The 19,966-nt window shown below is 41.3% G+C and overlaps 2 long non-coding RNA genes across 3 annotated transcripts; both read left to right on the forward strand.

Annotated features, from left to right (window-relative positions):
* The first annotated feature begins 1,787 nt into the window (after positions 1-1,787).
* LOC136498373 (uncharacterized) lies at positions 1,788-4,004 on the forward strand. Its single transcript, XR_010769601.1, has 3 exons — positions 1,788-2,027; positions 3,455-3,716; positions 3,865-4,004. It is a non-coding gene; the product is annotated as an uncharacterized lncRNA (long non-coding RNA).
* Positions 4,005-18,143: 14,139 nt separating this feature from the next.
* LOC136498501 (uncharacterized) lies at positions 18,144-19,486 on the forward strand. Of its 2 annotated transcripts, none has more exons than XR_010769635.1 (2): positions 18,144-18,236; positions 18,768-19,486. It is a non-coding gene; the product is annotated as an uncharacterized lncRNA (long non-coding RNA). The 2 variants fall into 2 exon arrangements; XR_010769636.1 differs by having other exon boundaries at positions 18,145-18,236; positions 18,784-19,486.
* The last annotated feature ends 480 nt before the right edge of the window (positions 19,487-19,966 follow it).

The raw sequence follows: 19,966 nt of genomic DNA on the forward strand, positions 1-19,966 counted from the left end.
AGTTCCGGTTGCATGGCCAGTTCAGCTGGGTTTGTGGGCGGTCACCTTGGCTAGCCTGAGTGGCTCTTGCCTGTCATGGAAGGCCTCTTCTTCTCTGCCGTCACTCTCTCATGATACTGTCTGGCCTGTATGTGCTTCATTTATTTTGCCAGGTATGGCTGTTCATGGTGATTCTGATTCATATGTAATGCTGCAATGCTAATCTTGTCACGTATATTCTTAATTTTTTTGCTGCTATCTGTGCCGGCCTGCAGCCTGCTTGCAGATTGTTCAGAAATAATGTATATATATTGAACATTCTATAGCTTGTCCTGCATGTGTGATTTTACTCGCTTTTGTAATATTGGTTGATGAGTATTTTGTTGTGCCAGTGGTTAATTATATATAATTGGATCAAATGGAATATGTGGCAAACTAATATGCAGTAAAATAGTTGGAGACATTTCCGCAACTCACTTTTGTAAAAATGCAATGGGTCAAATTTGCCAATTCATGTTAAAATCTTCCAACAAAGATGCATGTATATAAGTGTGGATTTAGTTAGTTGGTAAAGCTATATAAATGTCTCCAATTAAGACTAGTAAAGTGAGCATTATTAGTCAGAACCTGTTGATGATAGACGGAGACATATATACATGTGGACCTTAGGGTCTGGAACTACTACTGTGCCTCCTTTAATTATAGCAGTACGTAGCAGCAGCTAATGATGACTGGGTAATATAACAAGGCTGAGCCTTGACTCCCTTGAGGCATGCAAATCCTGAACTTGGCTTGTGGATGTGTTGTATGTCTTGGAAATGTTTGCTAGCTAGATTCTAGATAGTACCAAATGGAGCCGTATGGTCCTTGACTTGGACTTGAGAGCTCCATGTGTACGTACGTTTCGCATCAAATATTGTGGCACCACGCACTTAGCCAGACAATCAGCCTGGATAAGACAGGAATCAGATCCGCATGCACGTACACAACGTACTAGCTAGCTATAAGCACACACGACACACTCTGATTGTGATGGAAGAACGACAACGCGCACACACATGCGTCGCGCGCAACGTCGCAAGTAGAAATGGAACTCAACAAGAAGAATATAGCGAACTCAACGGGCTCAGATAGGGAGAGTCGTCAGCTGCAGCCTGCAGGTCGACCAAGCTGAGGTGGTAGCTAGAGGTGTATGCACATTGTCAGTGTAACAAGTAGCCGACATTTAGCGGCATGATTCTCCTTAGGCTAAGACTTAGCTATAGCGGGCTTAAAGATCTAAACTGAACGTAGGTACAAATAACAATGTACTACCTAAAACAGCTATATATGGCCGGCTATAGCGGCACCTATAGCTAGCTATTTGTCACCTGGAGGAGGCCCTGTTGAGCATGGGTAAGACGATCGAGTAAAGACGACGATGTTAGGAGGACCCAGCTATGATGCCTTCGGTCCCATTCGACAAGAGCCGCAACCTTAGCTGAATATGAATATATTCCGGCCAGTACCAATCTTATTTTATCAACGATCGGTAATCAGTATCCAGGAAATAAAGCTGAGGACGTGGTAAACCGATATGCATTGAATCGGCATCGATCGGTGGAGCAGTCTGGATCACCCACCAATAAGGAAGAAGAAGAAGAACAAGAAGAAGAAGAAGAAGAGGGGCCTTGCATGGTGGCCAGAGCCTGCCTTTGGTAGCCGTAGCCAAGGATGACTTGCCTACATGGCCTTGCGAGTTCCGGTTGCATGGCCAGTTCAGCTGGGTTTGTGGGCGGTCACCTTGGCTAGCCTGAGTGGCTCTTGCCTGTCATGGAAGGCCTCTTCTTCTCTGCCGTCACTCTCTCATGATACGTACTACTGTCTGGCCTGTGCTTCATTTGTTTTGGCAGGTATGGTTGTTCATTTTGGTGATTCTGATTCATATCCAATGCTGCAATGCTAATATTGTTATGTATTTTCTTAATTATTTTGCTGCTATCTGTGCCTGCTTGCAGATTGTTCAGAAATGCATGTGTTGGACATTCATCAGCTTGTCCTGCCTGCATGTGTGATTCTACTCACTTTTCCCACTTCTGTAATAATATTATTGGTTGTGTATTTTGTTATGCCAGAGGTTTGCATGCATGTTAGGTAGGATCAAATGTGCCATTTCATTTTAAAATCTCCCAACAAAGATGCATATATATATATGTGGATTTAGTTAGTTTGCAAAGCTATATAAATGTCTCCAATTAAGACTAGTAAAATGAGCATTATTAGTCAGAACCTGTTGATGGTAGACGGAGACATATATACATGTGGACCTTAGGGTTAGGAACTACTACTGTGCCTCCTTTAATTATAGCAGTAGCAGTAACAGTAGCAGCAGCTAATGATGACTGGGTAATAACAACAAGGTTGAGCCCTGAGGCATGCAAATCCTGAACTTGGCTTGCGGATGTGTTGTATGTATGTCTTCCAAAGACATCTATCTCCTCTTGGAAATGTTTGCTAGCTAGATTCTAGACAGTATCAAATGGAGCCTCCGTATGGTCCTTGACTTAGCTCCATTTTCTGCATCGCATCATATATTACAATATAAAGTTAGATATATCCACACAAATATTGTGGCACGCACTCAGCCAGACAATCAACCAGGATAAGGCAGGAATCTGATCCGCATGCACGTACACAACGTACTAGCTAGCAGCTGACACTCTGATGAAAGTGCAGCCTGCAGGTCGACCAAGCAGAGGTGGTAGCTAGGGGTGTATGCGCATCGTCAGTGTAACAAGTAGCCGACTGGCGACTATGGACATTTAGCGACATTATTCTCCTGTGGCTAAGACTTAGCTATAGCGGGATAAAAGATCTAACCTGAACATGAGTACAGGTATGTACTACCTAAAACAACTATATATGGCCGGCTATTTGTCACCTGGAGGAGGCCCGTTGAGCAGGGGTAAAACGAAGGGCGACGATGTCGTGAAAAGAGAGGTTAGCGCGCCACCAAAATTGGAGGAAGTGAGATGGACAGGGATGTAAGTAGTATGTCACACCATGGCTAAACTTACTGCCATGGAGGAAGGAGATTGAGAGAAGAAAATGGTGAGGTGCTCCTTCCTTTCTAAATTATAGGCTGTCTTGTTGTATAGCATGATCTATGTTTCTAGAAAAGCAAAAGCAACCTATATTTTAGAATGGAGGAAGTAGAAAACACACATGGACCGTTGGATCCCAATCTTGTGGCTAAAAAAATTCAGGTGCTAATAGCCCATAAAGCATTTGAGTAACATGTACAAAAAACCATCAGCAACGGTTCTAAACCATTTTTAGACACGGTTTTTGGAATCGATGGTGCTCAAGCAAATGTACAAATTGGCTCGAGCACCATTGATTCTAGAACTTACTGTTAAGCAAGTGTACTGATTTCAACACCATCAATTTTGGAATAATAGACCCTCTCCATTCCCTCATCTCCCTCGTTCTACAGAAACTAGAACAGAAAAGAGGAGAGGAGAGCAAGAAGAGAAGAAAGGAAGAAGGAAGAGAAAGGAGCAGGAGGAGGAGGTCACGCCCCTATGGTCGGAGGATGTCGCCGGCAACATGGTGCACCACCCTCACGCCATCAACCTCGTCAGAGTTGGAGGAGAAGGCCACCCCCAAGCTTCATCTTCTTCCTCGAGCACCCACGGAGGCCCCAACTCGATCTCCCCAAGCTTCCAGCTGCTGCACATGGAGCATCCCCAGACATGGTGAGCTAGTCATACAAGACGCTTCATCAAATCTCTAGTCTCGGGCATCAAATTGACAACATTTGTTCAAGTCATGACTTAGCACATGTGCTTGTATTTTTTCAAAATTTACTTTAAAATTTAATGCCGATATTCTTTTTGTTAATAGGTGACGTGTCTATTGACAGCAGCCATCTTCGATGACTTTGTCAGCTTCAAGATATGTCAGACTCAGTTTTTGAGGGAAGTTTATAGAGATAGAGCTTGCGTACGTATATTCATAGGGGCGAGCATATGTGTTTTTGCGAGTAGGGTGGCCTGTTACTTCTGATTAAAGCCGTTGTTTGGCTAGTTTATTTGATGCTTAGCAGTTGATTTTGAACTTTTGTTTTAATATATGGGACTTGTATTGATGTTAATATTGAATTCATGCCATTTGACTCATTTGTTCCTGCCACAATGAAGATGAAAAAGTTGTTTTTATCTCTAGCTGTTGCGGCTGGTTGCAGCCGCTGCTGGCTATTGGTGTGGCTGCTGCACCCACAGTGCAGCTGCACCCGTTTTACTGAACACTCCTGTGTTTGTACCATGTAATTCTCTTATTTCTTTTAGGCTAGGAGGTGTGTTGGGTAATTGTGTTTAATTTATATACTACCTCCGTCTCAAAATAAAAGTACATGTACAATTTAAATTTTGTCCTAAATTAAAGTATATATAGGGTATCACATATACTCATGTAATAGTAGTACAGCAGCAGTAACATGTTCACCAGCGCCAACGCGTGGGATGAGGGAAATAAGAAAGGAATTTATCAAAAAACGGAAAACATCAACGGAGGGGCCTTCCGCAAGACCGCACCTGCATTGTTGCCACTGCACTAGTGCTAGTCCACTCACTCCCCTTCCCTTCCCCACCCCCCACCCCCCACACACCCCACACACACACACACTACACCTACGAGTTTGATCCTTCCTGTTCCAACCAGAGCAGTTCTCATATGTGTCCATGGCTAGAGGCAGCAGAATCTGTCGTCATAGGCCCTCATTGGGGTGAGCGCATGCGGCGGACGAGCACCCTCAGCGACAACAGTGACGGAGGCTCGATGAGAAGAGCGAGTGTAGTAGTGGCTGCTCCACACGAAAAAACGAGCATGCCTCAACCGCATGCATGTGTTCGTTGTCGTGGAGGCCGGTGTGGCCACATCACATCATGGAGGGTGTAGGCCGGCCAAAGGGATAGCCCCGTTGCCACCTCTGCCCACTACCAGGTCGCCTCTATTGAACTCCTCCGCCACCTCTCCAACGTCCTCAGCCCAGGCACCTCCGTCCACTCCCACACTAGTGGTACCATGGAGGAGGAGGTGCAGAAGGGCTACGACGCATGGAGACGCAGGGATGGCGGTGTTGATGCGACTTCTATGGAGGAGAAGGCGGAGATGTGGCATCTCATGGAGACGATGATGCAGTGTGAGCATTGGGAAGGGGAGAAAGATGGACCAACAAGATTGGGTTAGGTGTGGGTCCTTAGTGTTTACCGGGGTATGGGTATATTAATTTGTCATATGTTATTGATTTCCGTTCTCCATCCTAGAATCGGGGTATGTTTGAATTAGTGGGCTGGCCATCTTGCCTGGACACATCCAGCCCTAGGCCAACAAAAATGGACACCTGGGATTGCTGCTTGGGTCAGACAGCTTTCCCAAGGTCCAATCCAAACAAGCCCTCATAGTTTATAGTTTATTTTAAATGGAGTGAGTAAGTGGTTGTGTTCACTTGTTATATATGGTGGGAGTTGCGATTATCTTGTAGCCTTTAGTATGTCTCCCACTCTTTCTTCTAATAGTTTATTTTGAATGGAGGGAGTAAGTGGTTATGCTCACTTGTTATATGTGGTGGGAGTTGAGATTATCTTGTAACCTTTAGTATGTCTCCTACCATTTCGTCTAATAGTTTATTTTGAATGGAGGGAGCAAGTGGTTGTGTTCACTTGTATGTGGTGCAAGTTACGGTTACCTTGTAGCCTTTAGTATGTCTCTTACTCTTTCTTCTAATAAAAATATGGCAAATCTTTTATCGTTCTTTTGAACAAAATAGAAGATTTAATTACTACCATCTCTGTTCTAAGTTACAGGTTGTTTTGGCTTTTCTACATACATAGCTTGTGTATGCACCTAAATATACTATATGTCTAGATATCTATCTCTAATAATAAAGAGGCAAAATTTCTGCCACGATTTTTTTTTCTGCCTTTTGTGTTTGTGCAGTTCACGTTTGACCTTGGTTTGCGTCTCCTCTCTCCGCAAAATTTCTGTCACTATTTCCTCACCGCCGATCATGCCGCTGCCAATAGGGTTCAGCTTGATATTGGGTGCCTCTGTTCGGTGGTTTCGGGGAAAGGATGAGAAAAAGAAATAGAAGGTAAGGAAGGGTTCCAGGTGGATAAGTGCAAGAAAGAAAGAAAAGGTGGGATGGTCTAAATTGAATTTGAGAAACTCAAGGATTCCATATGTAAAAATGTAGCCCACATGTTGGGCCTTTTGCTGCTGTGCTAGAATCGGGTGGTGTTGCATGTCAATGTCCGAAAAACGCCCTTAACTGAACATATGTTTCTTTTCCTAATTACATATCATATTTAGTTCATGGTTCTCGAAATTCAAATTCATATAGTTCGATGACAAGAAGCTCGAGACCGTAAAAGAAATATTTTCAGCTGCAATAATTTAAATGACATCATGACTATAAGTGACATGTTCGCTTGGCTGATAAGCCATGGCTGAAAGTATTATTGGCTGATTTATTGTGAGAGAAAAATATTGTTCGTTGTCTGAAAAAGTACGACTTATAAGCCAAGCGAACAGGGCGAAGAACTTTGCTTGAGACCGTCCAAACTAAAAGGCCTTCAAGTAAGATGTGCGACGGTCCTTTTCGTAATTCTTGCATAGCATGAACGACAAGATTCATGTTCCATGAAAAAAAAATCTTTCTCAAATATTAACTTTGTGCCATATTTACTTTTTGCAATATATTAGAGTTGAGTCACATATTTGAGAAAAATTATGATCCCACTGCTTAGTTAATAGATTAATAGATCATAAGTTTGCTATGTCTTTTCCTAGCAACACACCCTATTTTTCCTATCACTAGGTAAATGTCCTTGCGTTGCAACGCGAACACTTAATACCATGGTAATATATGTATGAGCGCGTGATATACTATTACCTAAAATGGATACTGTAATAGTAGTGGAAAATAATGTGCATGTAACTACTACTATTGTTTAGAAGACTCTTTCTTATTATACTCACTCAGCTGCAAATGCAATCATCTTTTAAAATTATATTAATTAAAACTACTAGTCCATCAACCCGTGCTCTCGCACAGGGCAGAATCTTAGAGATAACATAAGCATTAGTTATTGTATAATGCCTCTGACTAATAAAAAATTATAATAAATTAATCATTACATGTTTTTTCACTCTGTTCATTTTGTAACATAATAGACACAAAAGATACTCTGTTATCTCTATCTAGTTGTGACAAACATATCATTACTAATCTGTATGTTTTTTATCTATATCCATAGTTTTTCCTTAAAATTTGTATGACACACCTATGTATTTGGTTAAAACATTATCTTAAACTACCGTGGCTTTTGTTGCAGCCCACATCTTATATCTGATGATGCTATGAATCTAAAATTTTGATTTTCTTAACTGTTACTAATTACTACATGTTTTTTACCCTAAAGTTAAGTTGAAACTCTTCTTATATCTTATAACATTAACTTTTGTAATTTCTAAAATAACAATTTTATGTCGTAAACTATACTCTTAAGTACTACAATGGCGTAAACAGACATTTAAAACATTTTCCACATCACCTACTAAAATCAATGGCTGAGCTTGAAGTGAGATTTAGAACAACTTAAAGAGGGTATGAACATCTAAGTCATATAATGTTTTTTACACTAAAGTAATCCCCCATGTGGTCTGCACTAACCCCCACTTCTTATGATGTTAAATTTATTTCTCAAGAAATTATATGAAGGATTATATTATCAATATATGTAAGGTTTTATTTAAAATGTTTAAATATCTAAAGTGAAAACTTATATAAATTATATGTCACTCTTACCAATATAGGTAAAAACAATTTGCTAGTATTGTTAATATCTGAGTTGTTAAGAAAATGTTTTTCATGATTGCTGAAACACAACATATATATTTACAGCTCATGCATGCATGTGTGTACATAATTTGCATGATGACACAATATGTATGTTTATTTTATCAAATTCTAATATATTATTATTAGTATAGTTGGGTCACATAGAAACATATATGTTCTTCATGGTTAAATATTTTTTATAATCGAAGATGTTGATATAACTTAGTTGTAGATTCATGGGGATCTTTAGTTTTTAAAATAATAATACAATGTTAATTTTGATGTGGATTTAATAAGTTACGGTAAATTGTCTATCATTATAGTAGGTAGGCAATTAGATGTAAATTTAGGTTCATGGGCTATGTTGTTTTACACAATTGCAAATGTAGGTATGGTTATTTAGAAAATAGAATAGATCCCATGAATATTATTATCTATGGTATTATGGTCTACTAAACTGATGGCCATACATTTTTGTCTTTTATGAGAAGTTTTAGGATTGATCGCTCTTCAGCATAACATATATTTCGTCGAAACCTGATCTTAAGTTATATAATTTCTTGTTACATCCCTTCCTATAACATCATGAACCAATATTTTAGCTTTCATCTTTTAATCTAGTTGTCGCAATTTTTTATCTACATGTAAAGTTACACTTCTAGTGCTTATTATATCTTTCATTCAATATTTTCACTTTTAAATTTATTTTAGAAAGGACTTTGGGTCCTTGACTACTGTTTTAGTTCTTGCAATGACACAAATAGATGTTTTAGCTTGTATTGTGGCACTTAAGTTGTTGAATTTGTTAGTCAAAAACTTATGTGTATAATATTGTTTTTAAATATAGAATGCTCAAAAATAAATTATAAATATTGATATGACATAAATTTCAAGTCTAAATGTATACATTTGTACAAATATATAAATGTTTGATTGGTCTACATCATAGAACATAGCATATGCTTATTTTTTATTAAGAGTGTAGAAGTTCGTAATTTAAAAAGATATATGGCATATTTTTTTAATTATTGGATTATTTTTCATGATATTTTCCATGATAGATTATATTAGTATTTGCATGTAGATTTGAGAGATATTTTTATTTATTCTTTATAGTGACAAACTTTGATTCGAAGGTGTTGTTTTATATTTTTTCATAATGCCATATATGGGCATTCTAAATGCACAGGGGTTAGTGTACTTCATCTTTCATAAATGGTAGCTAGATGTGGATAATTTGTAAATGATATGAAAGATTATTTTATTTACCTTTCATAAGGGAAGAGGTGGATAGTTTAATTATAAATTTAGAGCATTATTTTGGAACATCTTTCATAATGAAAGAGATAAACTTAGGGCTCGTTTAGATCCTTGGAATTAAATTCATTCTAATAATTATATTTTAGGCGTAGATTAATTAAGCTAATATAGTTGTATATGGAATATATTTGTATATTTATTCTTAGACATGTAAGGGACATACTTATATGTCGTATTTTTATTGTAGAGAACTGAGTTGAAGAGTGTGCTATGAGTTAAAGAGTAGAATTATAACATAGTGATCTATAGAATCCATTTACATCTCTCACCCTACGAATTTGAAATAGGCTTATTTGTGAGCTTAAAAAGTTATGGAATATCAAATTTCAATCCAAATAGCATAATCCATTATGTAGATTTCAATTCCTCCAAAATGAAGGGATCTAAATGGCCCATTAGAGTATTATTTTGAATTATCTTTCATAATGACAAACATGAATAATGTAGATGTTAATTGTGAGGTTATTTTGAATTATCTTTCAGTTAATGAACTCTGAAAACTTATCGACGGACACGGACGACATATGGATTCTTAGTTCCGTATGCTTGACAAAATTGCCTTGTTGTTTAGACTGTCTGGCCTCTTTAGAGCAAGTATTATTTAATAGGTGGTTTCATATAGTACACATAATTTGAAGACAACCTAACAGATTACGTGACAATGGTTGTATTTTGAGTTGTCTAACCCTTAATTTTTCAATTTGTGCAAAAAAACAAAATGAATATTGTGGATTGCATGACAATAACGACTCGTACAATAGTATAAATATAAAATTTTAGCTTATGAGGTGATTATTTCGCGAAACATCAACCTCTTCTAGATCTCACCTTTCTCTTTTTACTTCACGTCACAAAATCTTATATAGCATTAAATCAGACATGTAACAATTTATTTGCGCTTATTTATATATCAGCAGTCTGGCACACGTGTATATAGACTGATGGATTCTACTCGATGTTCTATTAATAGATTAACGTTGACCTCTATCTGATTTTTTATTAATAGATAACCAACTGTGAATGGGCACTGCGGATTTTATACTTCTTTACCATATCAAAGTATCAAACAGTAAATGTGATGAGTAGGCCCGATCAGATATATTTTATATTAGTTAATAACTATGAACGTCGTCAGTACAATCTATCAAGAATTTTTTTTCTGTAGGGCCAAAATTGTTTTTTTACTGGACATTGAGATTCTTTTTATTTAATTTATCTATAACTGTGGAGTTAGATATTTATTTAGAAAACTAAATAGATGCAATGGTTAGGCTTGTAAATACTAATTGTTGGGTTGATAGAACCTATTCAAAGTTTTATTAATAGATAGATTAACCTCTATTTGACTTTTTATTAGTAGATGGATAACCAACTGTGAATGGGCACTGTCGATCTGATTTTTTTAATAACATATTAACAAACCGTAAATGTACGAGCAGCCCGATAACATATTTTATTAGTTAAATAATTGTGAACGTTGTACAGCCTATCAAGATTTCTTTTTGCCGTAGGGCCAAAGTTGGCTTTGTCACCGGACATTGAGATTTTAAGATGTTTTTTTATCTATATAACTGCACAGTTGATATTTATTTAGAAAACAAAATAGATTCAAGGGTTATGGGTAGTTAGAGTCTTTCTACTAACGGCTAGATGTTTCCGATTAACGTGAGAATTTTTAGTATTTATATTTTCTCTAGCACGTAAGAATTAACGTGAAGCCTTCATTGGGGCCTTTAATTAGTAATAGTAAAATTTTAGTTTTAACCATATTTCTAGAAAAGAGTATAATTATTATGACACCAAATTAACATTATTGTGACACGTAGTTGCGGATGGGAGAGAAACGCGTACTCTGGATTTGAGTTGTAGTAATCAACAGTGGAAGGTGAGGTAAGGAGAAAGGTAAGGTGATCATTTGAGTTGAATCAAATCTATTGGTCTAGAGATACTATTGTTTCTTTTCTCACGTTGCAACGTACGGGCATCTTTGTGTAACACCCTAAATTTTGAATTTTTGGAAATGGAGCTAAAATGATTTAATTTGGAATTTTGTGCTCATGAAAATATAGGAAAATAAAATTTTACATTAAATTAAAATTCATCATAAGGATTAGCAACATGTTTGAGCATACATGCCTTTGCATTTGATGTATTTGGTTGAGTGGTTTTGATTTAAAATTTAAAATAGTAAGAATTGCTTTTGCAAAAGAAATTAAAAATGGTTTTGAAGTAAAAGAAAAAGAAAATTTGAAAATAAAAGAATTTAAAAAGTTGTAAAAAGATATTTTTGAAAACTTACTAAAATTTGCTCACTTTTATTTATAATTGAAAAGTATGTTCAAAACTTTATTTGAAGTTGCACTTGGTTTACATTTGAATTTGGTTTTTAAAACAAACTAGAAAAGGATTTGGACAAAAAGGAAAACCCTCTCTCCTCCCCTCTCTCCTTTTTGGCCTGTTGGCCCAGTTCTAGCGCCGGCTGCCCACTCTCTCCTGTGCAGGCCCGTTTTCCCCTCTTGCGCATAGGCCCAGCTGCCGCTCCTGCTCCCGCTTTCCTCTTTTGCATAGTCTGGCCTAGCTGGCCTGCTTCTCTCCCGTGCCCGCTCCTTCGCGATGGCCCAGCCGAGCGCCCGGCCCAGCCGAAGTTGCCTCACCGTGCGTCCCCTTTCCTCTCTCTTGCGCCAACAGGTGGGGCCCGCCTGTCAGCTCTGCCCCTCTCCTTCCGCCCGTACCCAAGACGGATTCCGCCGCTGCCACGACTCCGCGCCGCTCACGCCTCCTCCTATTGCCTTGCCTCCCAAGGCTCTCTTAAATAGCACCCGTCTAGCTCCGCCGCATGCCACCATCGCCTCATTACTTCTCGAAATGCCGGGAGGAGCGAGCTGCCACAACGCTGCCTCACGCCAGAGAAGGCCATCGTGCATGTGAGCAACGGATCGAGAGCAAGCCTTCATGCATGCGAGGAAGACCACCAAGTTGACGCCATTTTGCACATGCACGTACAAGTCAGCGATTAAGCGCTACAAAGCCAGCAGAGTAGGTGCACACTCCATCCTGCACGTAGATCTCCTATATCCCTTCGATCTATTTTTTTATGCTTAATCGTGTTCCTTCCTTTTGTCAATCAACTTCACTCCATTTCATGCAGCTGCAAATCGATCGCCCTGTCCTTGCTATTAGCGAGCTACATAGTGCAGCATGCTAACGAGCACCCTGATGAATATATGAAGGTCAGCCGCTCCATGCATTGATTCCTTTGCCCATGATGATAGTCATCTTTATCTTTAATCTATCGTTTGAACGTGAAGCACCAAAATGCCAGGCGCCAACCGACGGCGAGGTCACCGTAAATGCCACGCATGGACGAGCACATTGCCCGTAGGCTATGGAGGTCGTCCATGGGCCGCTCTGAGGTTGCAGCGAGGTGGTCGGCGCTCTCAATTTGCACCTCGACAAGGAGCACCATCAGCGACGTGGGGTGCCACCTCGCCGCCATGATTGTTGGTGTGATTGGAGGTATGGCAAGTGGACAGCGGCGAGCCAGAGGGCTAGAGAGGCGCAGTGGCATGACGTACATTGATTAAGGAGGAGTTTTTTTGTGAAATTTAATTTGATTGATTGAGAAGGAGTTATTGTGAAGAACTTGTTTCCCGGTTATTTAAAGAGTATCATCCGGCCACGCAGTGCACTGTGCCACTTGATCTTGGATGTTGGACGTGATCTTGACGGCGTAGCCCACAACATCGTAGTTGGGTACGGCGTGTTCTTATGGGTGAATCGCACTCCTAATTGATGACCATTATGGCGGTTGTGTTTCCAATGTTTTTTAACGCTTTGGGTACACTGCTAGGCCAAGCGACGTGAAATACGTGCCTTGGGAACTCAATGCTGCTAAGCGAATTGTCGCCATTGAATGGACGAGTTGGGTACACAGTGAGGCAAATTGACGAGAAATATGCGCCTAGGGAAGTCGACATTGCCATGCAAATCGTCGTCATTGCTTCGTATAAGAAGGGGGTGCGGTGTGTTGCTTTCTACACTCTGAACTTGCAAAATTTTGTAGTTGATCTTTCTCTTTCTTTCTTCAACTATCTCCGCAAGCATGGCAGGCCATAGTGACTCCGAGATAAAAAACGCATATTCAGACAAGTCTAAATTCGAAGAGAAGGAGAGCGAGATCCTACTCGACCTCTCTAATGGAGGCGTCAGGTTTCGTGGTCCTGGCGAGGGCACCTTTGTGTGTCCTTTTTGCCACGGCAAGAAAGTGCCATCATGGAGTCTTCGCGAGTTGCTGTAGCACGCTAATGGGAAGTCTCGCAAAGGCGAGGGGATCTCTGGGCTAGAGCATAGTGCTTTGGTCAAGTATATCCTGAGCAACGATGCCATGGCCCGCGACTGCGAGCTTGGTGGAGTTAGGGACTGCGGCAACAATCAGGCGGTGAAGGCTCATAGGGACAAGCGCCACGTGGCCAATAGGGCTGACAAGGAAGCATTCAAGGAGAAGGTACTAAAGAAATAATAACTCTGTGTGATGATGTTTTTTGTGATCAACCTTCTTTCAATTTTTTATAAGTTACTACATAGTTCCTATCACCAATCGAAACTAACTATATATATTTTAATTAACATAGAGGACCACGCGCCGCATGGGAAAGGGACCCTACTACAAGCCTGGCAGAAGGGCCGATAGAGGGTCATCCGCATCCCGCTGAAGCTAGTCTTGTAGTAGGATTTTATTTTATGTACTGAATTTTTAGCGTAGAATATGTATGTTTTATTTACATGAAATATGAAATGTTCTTAACTTATGTTTTTTTGGGGATCTTCCTTACCTTTGCTGCGATGTTTATTTTGTGTGATGGGGAAGCAGTCTTCTACGACCGGTAGTATGATGGTAGCCCCCGAGCACCTTAGATTTCACGACCATATGTCACGTCCGTCGTTAGGTGATATTCGTAACACGCAACCACCACCACCGGTAGACTTCACCGTCACTTCTAGACGGTCAGGATGGCACCGCTATCATCAATTTCCAAGCCCGCCCAAATCTCCCGCGTGTATTTACGAAATTTCGCTCAAATCTGCATTGCCGCGGCCTCGACTTTAGCTTACAAAGACTGCTTCCCCACCTAGTCTGCCTTCTCCTCAGTGCTACTATTCCCCATCACTGCCGCTCACCGCCGACAATCTAGTGCTCCACGCCACGGCGCTGGTATGCCTCACTGCCCCGCATAGATCCACCGGTGACCAAGGTGGTACTCACTGCTGTGCCCGCTCAAGCTCACTGCTACAAGATCCAAACGCAAGGGTAATGCTTTCGCACTTCCCTTATCCATGTTTCTTGTATTTTTATTCTCCTCTTCACTCATGTAAGTAGGAAGCAAGCTTCCATCTGATTAGTGTGTGTCTGCCACTCCAGCAGATCCTTGTCAAGATGGAGGAGGTCCCCAACAAGATGAAGGGAGTGGGCATCCTAACAGACCATGTCTTGGTCCTCATCCTCCACCGCCTCACCGCCCGCTCCATGTGTAGCTGCAAGTGTGTCTGCCGCTCTTGGAACCACCTCATCTCGGACATCAAGTACCAAAATGAGCTGCCCTAGATTGTTGCCGGATTCTTCTATCGCACCTGGAAAGGCAAACACCACTTCACCAGCATCACCGGTGAACACCCCTCCTTGTCCTTCTTGCCCTTCCCCATTCATGATGTCATCGTCTTAGATTGCTGCAGCGGTCTCATCCTCTGCTGGTGTTTTGGGTGTCGCTATGTTGTCTGCAATTCGGTGACTAACAAATGATTGCTACTGCCAGATAACCTCTGTTCTTGTGGCGAGGCTCGCTTGGGGTTTGATCCGATAGTCTCCTCGCACTTCCATGTGTTTGAATATGGGAAGATAAGGGAGGGTGAGTTCGTAGGTGTGAGCATCTACTCATCTAAGAGTGCAGCTTGGATCTTTAAAGAATCTGAATAGGGCGACGGTATTATAGTATCCACATATGCGAGAAGTGTGTTTCTTAATGGTTTTATGCACTGGCTTGAGTTCTTCCAGATCATTGTTGTTGATATAGACGGAAAGACATGGAGGAAAATATAGAAGCCACGTGGTGATGCAATCTCCATCCATAAAGCCCAGGGTTAGTTGTGTTTATGTACTGCTGATATTTACAATATGACTCAGCTTTCAATCTGGATCCTTGAAGACTATGGTAGTAATAGATGGACATTGAATCATACGGTGACCACGCTGGAGATATTTGGACAGAACAATATTGAATTTGGTTACAAGGTTTGTGATGTGGAGTACAAAGTGATTCCAGTTCACCTTGAATGGAATTTGATTTTCCTTGTTGGGGAGGACAGAACACTTCTTGCATATGACATGAACCACAGAAAAGTTTATGTCCTCCCTACACGGGACATCCACTGTCCTAGACCTACTTGGAGTCTATGTATCAACGAACCTCACTATCTTCCTTATGTCCCTTGTACATGGAGTCATTAGCAGAGCAGTAAAGGTGCATATGCTATATTTTGTTGTTAGGACATGTCTTTGTTTAGGTAGGGAGTTGTTTTGAGTCTATATATAGTCCAATTTTGGCTTGGTAACTAAACCAAGGGTATGTTAAATATTATTAATTATTAATTTTGTTGCTTTGCATTGTGCAGGTTTTGGAGTCTCGGTACTTTTGAACGATTTTCCTACAATGGCTATGGGAGAAAGAAGAGGGGTTCCATCGTGCATTGGTTGCCAAGCTGATCAAGGAGTGTCAATCTGAAGGAGTGGAGCACATCTACCTTATGTAAGTCTATAGGGAGCAGAACCTTTATTATGCTATATATGTACTACTTGTGTTAATTCATCAGTTGACACAGTTGGTATGTTAGTGTCGAGCATTGTTATTATAACAAGTACTCTTCATTATAGACATGATAAATGATGTGTAATGATTATATCTGTATGGTGTGTGTTCAGTAAGTTATTAAGGCCTAACTGAATTAGTAAATACATTGTGAAAATCGGAAGCAATTATGTCACCGTCGGATGTACGGGCCGTTGGTTGTTTTGTCATCACCGTCGCTATTTGTTTGATGCGGCAGGGGTCAATAGTGTATCACCGCCAAATCGTTTAGTAACCTGACACCAACTAAAGGATCATCACGGGTAGATCGTACTGCAACGCGATGGTGACGATGCCCTATGACCAAGCGGTTCATTCATTGAAGCGACGGTGATGTTCGCCTCGACACAGGCGGGTCATGCTCCAATGCGATGGAAACAAGAACCTGATCACGGATGGATCATAAGCCAACATGGCAGTGTTAGTGTACACCTACACAGGCGGGTCGGGCCTCAATGTGACGGAATAAGGATCTGATCACGGACAGATCATAAGCCATACGGCGGTGTTAGTGCATACTCACATAGGCGAGCCGTGTTCCAATGCGACGGAAGTAAGGACCTTATCATGGATGGATGATAAGCCACAACGGTGGTGTAGTGAACATCCCAGTCGGTCTCAGATAGCGACGGCGATGGCTATGACTATCACTGCCGACAGCTTTTGGGTTAAGACGTGGTTGTGAAAGGTGCGACTGTAGTAGTGAACTATCAGATTCTGGAGTTTCACCTTCAGAGAAATTGAAGAACCAGGGAATGTCATCCAAACCAGTAACTTGAACTTTGACCAGAGCTCTAGCCATATTATCATGATCTTCCTCCCAAACCATGAGCTTACCAAATTGGGAAACTACCATGTCAACCAGAGAGTAAGACCAAATATCTATATTGAGACCAATCATCATCTACCACACCTCATGTGTATATACTACAATTATGTTGTTCCAAGCCCTGTCATGGGCAATGAAGGAGATGTGGGTGTTGCCAAACTGATGGGGGCCATTGTTGATTATAGCATCTATGTGTGACACACAACTAAAAGTAACATAAGCTTGACGAAATGGACAGGGTTGGATTGACTGATACGGCATGCCCATTTGCACATTCAAGAATTCTGCCAGAGTACCACGGATTTCGTTGAAGTCCATTTGAACATGCGGCAGATGGTGGATGAAGGCGATGGCGACATCATTGTTTATTCGATATAGTCTGCCAGCGACTACTCTATGCATGGTAGGTCGACCAGGAACCATGACACGCTGACCCCAAGCAAGCATGAAAGGAGTTGGATCAACAAATCTATACGTCATAGTGCTGGGATCGGGGGTACTGTAGCACCAATTTGGGTTTTTAGAAACCAAGCAACGTGAACAGTAGAAGGCAAATTATGAATGCCAAGAACACAAGTTGCATACTCACTGAACGATGAGAAGATGATCGACGAGGAAGCCGAAGACACCCCAAGCGGAGAAGAGGGGCATGGCTCGTCGTCGACGAACTCTGGAGCCTTGAGTCTGCAAGGCCGACGCCAGGGGACGGTGACAGGGGAGGGGATGGACTGAATACCAGCCAACAGTTTAATGTAATCGGTGACAATGAAAAAATCTCGGTGTAGGAGCACTGAGGCCCACCATTCAGCGATTGAGAAGAGTGACAATTACGTGAATAGCTGCAGATGTGCGAGATGGTGCATCTGCAAGGTGCAAGGTGCAAGGTGCTGGTAGACGTGCAGGTCGGCACGTAGCTGGTTTGGATGATGAGTCCAAGTCGTATTGGCCTGGTGCATACGTGGTGATGCATGCATATGGGTCATGCTCCTTGTGCTGGACGGGCTTGGTCAAGTGCTGTTTAGAACAAGAGGAGGCCGAGCTTTGGTTTGACCAGGACGTGGCAAGGAGAGGCGATCCACAAGCGTCGGTGGTTTGCTGCCTTGCTGTGGACGTGATGGAGTCCAGGCCTGCTGCGTTACGTGACTGAGAAACGGCCTGGTCGATGCGTTGGCCACTGGCCAGGATATAAAAGGAGGACGTCCGAGCCGGTAGAGGTAGCGCTGCAGAGGATGTTGTTTTGTGTGTGCGCGACGTGCGACGGCAGGAGAAGAGAGGCAGCGCACGACAGGAGGTCGTGGCATCTGTTTTTAAGGTTTGGGAACACGTGGTGAGCTTTGTAAGGATGCTTGTGTAATGCAATTTGCGAACACATCTATGCAATAAAGACCAAGGTTTGATAATTGATGAGTCGGTAATCTCGTTCATCCGCTTCTGTCTTTGCTCATCGTTTTGCATGCCTAGCTATTGATTTTAGATTGATTTCTTATTCTCAATCATAGACCTATTTTGATCCATCTAAAATCGTGCTAAGGCATCAAGCTTGTGATCTAAGAAGTCTCGTTGCTTAATCTTTCATAGATTTTGCATAATCACGAAATTAGTGCTTGATCAATAATTCTCGTCACCCGATTGACTTGATTCTAGTTGGGTTAGTTCTAGAATTTCATCTACTTTGATCTGTAAAATTTCGAGGTCAGTTGGAGCTTCCTTTTTGGTCGAGATTATTTTTAGTGGAGATGTAGTATTCTATCTAGAATTGAAAATGAGGCTCAATTAGGTTTTGTGTTTAGGGGGAAGTTTTAAAATTAGTTTTTGCCTTTCACAATCATTCACCCCCCTCTGATTGCCTATCTTTAAGTGAATTGATCCTACAGGAAGCCAACCTGATGACAAGCCACTGAAAATCTGAAGACTCTATCATCCAACTGCACCACTCTGAAAGCTCTAGGGAAACCACCAATGACAGTTTGGAGAAGATTCTCAATCAGAAGAACATTGAGACGAAATTTACAACGTCCCACCGAGAGAACAAGGAAGAAATCCTTAGCTGATGAAGAGGGATCACCAGTGAGAGCCATATCGACGAAGGATCTTAGCCTCAACCACCCAGCCAGGGCAAGTGTTAAAAGCGGGGACAGACATGATCGTCAGGCACTAGCAGGAACGCCATGGACAGAACTCTTCATCTCGCCGAGTTAGCCAGATCATCTTAAGATTGTCTATTGGCTTAGTTTTTCAAAGCCGTTCATAGGGGTAGGTTATGCTCACATGGGTGTATAGGTGTGAGTGGCTGAGTGCGTGCAGTAGAAGACCAAACGATCGAATGGAGCCTGACCCAACGATCGAATGGAGCCTGGGCGAACCTCATGGCGACGGTAAGATTACGTATTTTTAAGCTTGCCGCAGAGCATGATGTGAGAAATACCTTAGTGTGCGCCGGCACCGGAGCCCGGGCGAGCAACCAGCTGGGTCGCCGTGCCCTGGATTCGCCAGTGAGTGCGCGTGTATGTATGCGAGCATCTATGCCTGTAATGCACTTGACAAAGAAAAGTAGAGATGATCTACATGCCAGCAAAACTCTCAACCATTTTAGTGTATATTTCCTTTCTGACTTTGTTTCAAAGTTCTCTCTAGTAGTGGATTATAAAATTATGTACTTTCACAAATTTTAAGAGACATGGGTGGTCCATATTTCTTTGCCCGAGAAGAGAAATTATTCAATTAACCATTCCATTATCAAAAGTTTGGAGATTATATTCCCCTTCCAAAGACTTCAGTTTCTGTCTCCTTTCCTATTGCAAGAGTAGGACATTTTTCCGTTCTAGATTGACACATAGGAAAGTTGCAAAAATGAGCAGAAAATTATTAAAAAAAAAGTCAACTAACCCTTACTAGGCTGATAAGGCCAAGATGCTTTTATAAAAGAAGGGGACAAGTGAGAAGTGCGACACCAGGATGGTCATAAATCTTCAAAGCAGCAAGAGTCCACGATCAACAAAAACTCTTGTACAACAAGATTGCTGATACGCTACCACATGTTCATTGTCTTGCAGCGTT

The sequence above is a fragment of the Miscanthus floridulus genome, chromosome 12, assembly GCF_019320115.1.
Source record: "Miscanthus floridulus cultivar M001 chromosome 12, ASM1932011v1, whole genome shotgun sequence".
NCBI classification, from domain to species: Eukaryota; Viridiplantae; Streptophyta; class Magnoliopsida; order Poales; family Poaceae; genus Miscanthus; species Miscanthus floridulus.